Below are 7,750 nucleotides of genomic sequence, written 5' to 3' on the forward strand. Positions count from 1 at the left end.
GGAGGTGCTAACTTTCTCTTTTGTCTTTTTCATTGTGTAATATGTTGGTGCTGTGAAAATAAAGATTACCATTTTCCTAAAACAAGTTATAATGGTGACTTAAACAGTATATAATACACAGTACGTCATGTGCATGGGTCCACCTACTTAAAAAAGTGCTCCTGAAATCTCGTTTCAAAATGAGCATAATTATGAACTTTTAAAAATTCTAGGTGAAGGAAGAACTAATGAAATAATTATAGGTAACGTTCAAAAAAAAAAAAACACTCATCTTCTTATGGTGTTATGTAGGGCAGTATTTCTGTATTAAAGCGTAAAGATACATCTGATACATCTATTCTTTGAAATAAAGAATGCACCAAACTAAGTTGTGTGTTCTGGTCAAAAGCCACATCAACAAAAAAAGTAGTATACATACATCTTCCCATTAGGTTGAGGTTACATAAGAACTTTCTGCCGCATGACACTTGGTGGAGTGATGGCTGTGGACTACGGCTGTTCTTCATCAGTTAAAAATGTGTCATACTACAACCAGTTATTATGCATACCCAGACTTTTACTTTTCCTGTGTGGATCCATCCCTGTTTTGAAAAAAAAAAACTGCACCAAAACTTCACTTTAGGAATCTGTAGCCGGTCAGTCCCTAGCAGTATACTGGTGAGGATACTTTGAGGGACACTTCCATCAGAAAAGGGTATTTTTTTTAAATCAATATTCATAGAAAACATTTTCTTTGAATATTTGGCTGTTTTTCGTTTTCTTTTCAGTAATACTATACCATTAAAAAATTAAATACTATGTTATAAAATAAAAAAAATATGAAACAAAAGAGCTAAATGCAAAATATTGTCCTGCTGTAGCAGTCAGCACAAATGATAAGACCTACTATATAGATAAGTAATCCATTGTCAGTTGCTGCTATGAGGGGAAGGTGTCATCTGAAGGGTAATCATCATAATAGTAGGTGCAGAATTAGAATAACAGTATTATTCTCTTGAAAGGTCTAGATCAGGGATGCCCAACCTGCGGCCCTCCAGCTGTTGCAAAACTACAACTCCCAGCATGCCCAGACTGCCTACAGCTAGCAGCCTACAGCAGGGCATGGTGGGAGTTGTAGTTTTACAACAGCTGGAGAGCCGCAGGTTGGCCATGCCTGGTCTAGATAAAGATGTCCAGAGAAGAGCATTGCATGCATCAGTGTAATGTGTGATGCTCTAATGGAGTCCCTTGCCCCCTCCATCTCTGGTTGGATTCAATGACCTGACTGAGAGAATAAAGCAAGACTGACTGCCGTTCTACCCAGGAGAGGAAGTAGAATACATGGAGCAGAATACATGGAGTTATTGCAAAAACCCAGAAAACCATCTACCCATTTTTTCTTTTTTTTTTTTATATATACATTACATAGAAAATTCACATATAATTGTAAATATGTGATAGATAACATTTTATGGATGTGTCCCTTTAAAGATTCAAAGTAACACCAAAGGATGGCCAAAGATTTTTAAGGGCTTTAGTGTTTAGGTTATTTTTACCTTGTAGAAAGCTTTTTATCATTGGAAAACATGGGAAGGCTTTTAATTTTACATTTTAACACAAGTTCATCCATCATGACTTCATCAGTATTACTCTCATCCTCATTTATTTATATAGCGCCAACATACAACATAATGACGTACAACACATGACAGAGAGCAGCAAATAGTTCATTCAAGAACACCATACATGAGGAGAATAGTGCACATGCTCTCATCTTACATACAACACGGTTCGTTTTTCAATTCGCAATGATTGATGTTGTCATGCTTTAATTTATGTTATATTCTAAAAGTTTATGTAGTTAGACAAACCCTATTGTGGTGAGACTCTAGCACAGTAATCTCCAACCTATATCACTGTTATACACAAATTGTTAACATTCCATCAAAATCTTTCTTATATAAATACTAACTGTATAATCTTTCACAATCTGTACGGATATAACATAAAAATTGCAGTATGATAACTGAACTAAGCCTTAATTCGGCCACAACAGTGACTCCTCATTAGGTGATGCAGATGAATATGGCTGTAAAACATCACACAGCAGAGGACGTCTTTACACTGGTTTTTACATATGGTTTTTTTTTCAAACAATGTAAAGGAAATGATCGTTTGACAGATGCCATTGACTTCTCAAGAACCTAGCGCATAAATACATAAGTTTTCTTAAGTTATCAATTTAGTCAATGGCTGTATTCTAACATAGACAAAAAATAAATTTTTGGCATCAGTTGTGCAAATAAAATTTTAAAAAACACCACGGGATATTAGCATGGATGCCCCAAAGTAGTGGGGAAACCTGCAACCCTGTATTAACCGGACACAGTTGTACAGAAGGAATGGTTATATTCTCTTATACTTCCATTTGATATACAATATAATGGAGAGATTCTCTTACCATATCTAGATGTTTCCAGTTCATTCACCAGGATAGAACGGATCTGCTGCTGATCTGATAGATCTAGAAAGGAAAAAAAATACACAGCTGATATCACATTTTAGGTCTCAGTGGTCCCTGGTCTCAGAAACTTTTTCTGCTTCACTGATACATAAGCTGGTATTACACTGCCTGATGTATGGGCAGTGTGAGCACCAATGGAGGATAAAACATCCATCGGAACTTGTTTGCCCCGACCTCATTACACAGGCCGATGAAAACAGAATGCGGGAGGAACGATTCTTCCTTCCCTGATTTTGTTCACTATCAGCAGCACATCACTGATCACACAAGGAGATGTACTGCTGATTAATCGGGCATCTTTCATCCTAGTGAAAGATGCTCAGCAGCCGATGAACGAGCATTCCTATGAATGCTTGTTCCCGAGAATGTGCTGATAATCAAGCAGTCTACCAGACTTTAAAGATTACCCTTGTAGTAAACTATATTTTAATAAAAAGAGATACACATAATTAGGTCATAAAGTATTTGTTGTTTGAGTAAAACAATGAGTTTCTTAATTGACTTAAAATAAAAGTAATTAAGAAATTAAAAAAGGAGTGTGCAAACTGTACTTGAGGTCTGGTTGGCGTCACTGAATCTGTTCTTGGGATCCTCTGATTATCAGATGCAATGTTCCAAGCCATTTGTTCGGATCCTGGGAAATAATTGCACATTGACAATTGGGGTCGCATTTATAGCACACTGACATTTGAGTTCTCAGTGGTTAGCACTGGTGCCTTGCAGCGGCTGGTTTCCGAGGTTGGAATCCGACCAAGGACAACATCTGCATGGAGTTTGTATGTTCTCCCCGTGTTTGCATGGGTTTCCTCCGGGTCCTCCTGTTTCCTCCAACACTCCAAAGGCATACTGATAGGAAACTTAGATTGTGAACATGTCACCACTATATAAGTAAAATAAATCAATAATCCTCTGATTATAGGATGCAATGATCCAAGCCATTTGTTTGGGTCCTAGAAACAATTGCACATTGACAATTGGGGTACACATTTATTTGAGTTCCTATGCTAGTCATACACTGACATTAGGGGTCCTACACTAATGTCTCACTGACAGTAGAGATCTTTCAGCTATGGCACAACTAGGGTCCTGTAAGCATCCGGCATTAATGGGTAATGGTAGAGATCCCACATTAATGACTAATATTAGGAAAGGTATAGGTCCTACATTAATGACTAATATTAGGGAAGGTAGGGGTCCTACATTAATGACTAATAATAGGGAAGGTAGAGGTCATACATTAATGACTAATATTAGGGAAGGTAGAGGTCCTACATTAATGACTAATATTAGGGAAGGTAGAGGTCCTACATTAATGACTAATATTAGGGAAGGAAGAGGTCCTACATTAATGACTAATATTAGGGAAGGTATAGGTCCTACATTAATGACTAATATTAGGGAAGGTAGAGGTCATACATTAATGACTAATATTAGGGAAGGTAGAGGTCCTACATTAATGACTAATATTAGGGAAGGTAGAGGTCCTACATTAATGACTAATACTTGGGAAGTTAGGGGTCCTACATTAATGACTAATATTTGGGAAGTTAGGGGTCCTACATTAATGACTAATAATAAGGCAAGTAGGGGTCCTACATAAATGACTAATATTAGGGAAGGTAGAGGTCCTACATTAATGACTAATATTAGGGAAGGAAGAGGTCCTACATTAATGACTAATATTAGAGAAGGTAGAGGTCCTACATTAATGACTAATATTAGGGAAGGAAGAGGTCCTACATTAATGACTAATATTAGGGAAGGTAGAGGTCCTACATTAAAGACTAATATTAGGGAAGGAAGAGGTCCTACATTAATGACTAATATTAGGGAAGGAAGAGGTCCTACATTAATGACTAATATTTGGGAAGTTAGGGGTCCTACATTAATGACTAATATTTGGGAAGTTAGGGGTCCTACATTAATGACTAATAATAAGGCAAGTAGGGGTCCTACATAAATGACTAATATTAGGGAAGGTAGAGGTCCTACATTAATGACTAATATTAGAGAAGGTAGAGGTCATACATTAATGGCTAATAATAAGGCGAGTAGGGGTCCTACATTAATGACTAATATTAGGGAAGGTAGAGGTCCTACATAAATGACTAATATTAGGGAAGGTAGAGGTCCTACCTCAGTTATTGTACAGATCTGTGACTAACATTAAGGACTATGCATAAATGTCTAAAACTATTGGGGCTCATACGTCAATGACCTTAGTGGTCTTTCTGCAATGACACCATCAAATTAAAGCCCCAATGGCCCTCTGATATTTAGGGTACAACTCAAAATCACATTTAGGACTAAATCTGCTCTAAACTGTAGAAAAGAACTGAACCTGAATACATCTGCAGTAAAAATGCAGCATCTAGACTGTGATAAAGAATAACCTGATCCCACTAATTGACAATATGTTTTCCTTTCTCTGGAAAGACACCTGAGGTATCTGCCTCTGTGGCTGCATGCACCTGTCTGTCTGCAAATCATATGGGCATGAATGAGGTGCATCTGTAGAGCCATGTGGCAGGCAGGGGACTCCTTCCACCACATTAAGGTGATGGGGGGATGACTTCAGAGGCCGGCTGTGCACACACTGCTATTACATCAGCAGAACCCTCTGCAAAATGTCACCTTTTCTTGGAATGTGTTTATTTAAAGAGAGGAAACATTTGTGAGTGACTGGAGACAGCCACCACCACAGCACCCTCACCTCAGCCTTACTACAGGACTACTCTTAACCCTTGGCTTGCCTCTGCACTGAGGACACTGTGGCTTTCCAGCCCATGGTTAATAATTAACTTTTATTAAATAAATGCATGATCTATGGGCTGAAGATTCATTTCTGCCTTCACTTAATAATGGGCATATAAGATATTGGTGTGAAAGCCTTTTTCTGGGCAATGCCTGCCTCCAGTCTTTTGTCCTAGAGGTAAGTCATATGTGCACTGTCCTTTTAGCTGGCATTTTTCTTCCTAGTGGTGTGATGGATTCTCTGCCTCACACTACCATATACATTATATGGGCTAATAGATCTGTAGTGTCTATGTCTGAGGGCGGCCAGAATAATTAGCACATATGTTCTAAGTGGGTGATAGTTTAGTGAGCAATAAAGCAATTACCCATCGCCAGGGTTGACAGTCCTTCTAACTAAACTCCAACCAGCAGTTAATTGGAAAAGTCATTTTATCTCCATTGTCTCCAATTATTCTTGCTAAACTACTACACCCAACTAGTTGCTTTGAGGCTAATTTGTGCCTTTCCGTAAATAAAAGGAATATAAAGTAGAAGAGAAATGTTAGGAAGGTGAAGTCCTGATGATGCTGGAGCCTACAAAAATGAGACATTAGGAGCAGAAATAAAAGGAGAAATTTAGGTTTCTGCAGTTGAAGGAAAATGTAGGATTCCGAAGTTGAAAATAAGAATATCTACAAAATTAAACATTGTGGTCAGTGCAAATCAATAAATAGAACTTGAAAATAACATGGATTTGGTGAAGAACATTTAACAGGTTTTACATCTGATGTACAGAGGAATGCTGCACACATTAATATGTAACATCATTTATAAAACTTACTCATATGGAATAATATATGGAATGCTTAGCAATAATATATATATATATATATATATATATATATATATCATTTATAAAACATTTCACTGAACTAAACAGATTTTGTCTGAAAGCTCAAGTTGTGGTTTGTCCCCTTAGCAGCAAAGTAAACTTTCCAGGAATGTGCAGCCTCCTAGTACAGGATCTGCAGCCTGTGTATGGACTTTTACCATCAACTCGAGAACCTACAACAGAAATACAAGACTATTTCCCCACCCCACGCGGCCATGCTGGCTTCATGGAGGCTTCTACTCTCTTACCAAATACAAGTCCTTCAGAACTAAGATGGTCTTCCATGTATTCCTCTCATTGACCCCATAACTGTACAAATCAGCATACTGTAATATCTAGTCTGGATGTCTGCAGCCTGGTGTAGGGCAGCACTTTGTCTGAATTGTCTTCTCCCCACCTAGATGCAGAGAATGGGGCTGCAGACTGTTCTCTTCCATTAAGAGCGATTAGATGGTGTCTATTCAGAGCCGCTGATCCAGAGAGAAAATGGGAGTACTTGAAAGGAGACTTCAAGTGACCTTCTCGTCTCTTTCACACCAACCTGAGCTTAGAATAGCCCCGAGATCTTACAATAGACCTCTCCATGTCACCCAGCTGAAGGGTTAACACCACAACTTTCACACACACATCAGTGGCTGGAAGCTGGGTCAGATGGGGGGTTTGTTCAGGGACCTGTTGGGACACATCAAGCTGTTTAGGAGCTCGCTGGTTCTGCTAAATTAGCCACACTGTCCTCCCCCCATAGAGAGAGAAAACCCCAGCACACAAAGCAGAGGTGGATGCATTGTATGGAACCAGGGAGAGGAAAATCGCTGCACTGCTCTGCGGCCAGGCTGCAATTCGGCTTAATTGAGATATTGCATTTAAATCAGAGGAAAGTTTCAGCAAAGGATCCACAAAACTGAACTGGGAAAGTTCTCGTCTTTATTAGGAAAAAACAACATTTATTCATAAACTGCAAAGTGTACTTTAGAGATACATGAAAACACATGATGACTGAGAAATAGATAGATAGATAGATAGATAGATAGATAGATAGATAGATAGATAGATAGATAGATAGGAGATAGATAGATAGATAGATAGATAGATAGATAGATAGATAGGAGATAGATAGATAGATAGATAGATAGATAGATAGATAGATAGATAGATAGATAGGAGATAGATAGATAGATAGGAGATAGATAGATAGATAGATAGATAGATAATAGATAGATAGGAGATAGATAGATAGATAGATAGATAGATATGAGATAGATAGATAGATAGATAGATAGATAGATAGATAGATAGATAGATATGTGATAGATAGATAGATGATAGATAGATAGATAGATAGATAGATAGATAGATAGATAGATAGATAATTGATATGAAATACTGTATATTAGATAGATAGACAGAGAGATAGATAATGGATAATAGATAGATAGATAGATAGATAATAGATTGATTAGAAAAATAGAGATAGATAGATAGATAGATAGATAGATAATAGAAATTAGATAGATAGATAGATAGATAGATAGATAGATAGATAGATAGATATAGATAATAGATTGATTAGAAAAATAGAGATAGATAAATAATAGATCGATAGATAGATAGATAGATAG

General features: G+C 37.4%; 1 long non-coding RNA gene across 1 annotated transcript in view; it reads right to left on the reverse strand.

Annotated features, from left to right (window-relative positions):
- LOC120992518 overlaps positions 1 to 7,750 on the reverse strand; it is a 51,108-nt gene that overhangs the window by 38,989 nt on the left and 4,369 nt on the right. The window contains exon 2 of the long non-coding RNA XR_005776990.1: positions 2,441 to 2,503. This is a non-coding gene — a long non-coding RNA (uncharacterized LOC120992518). The remainder of the gene's footprint in view (positions 1 to 2,440; positions 2,504 to 7,750) is intronic.

Source organism: Bufo bufo, chromosome 2 (genome assembly GCF_905171765.1).
Source record: "Bufo bufo chromosome 2, aBufBuf1.1, whole genome shotgun sequence".
Classification (NCBI taxonomy): domain Eukaryota; kingdom Metazoa; phylum Chordata; class Amphibia; order Anura; family Bufonidae; genus Bufo; species Bufo bufo.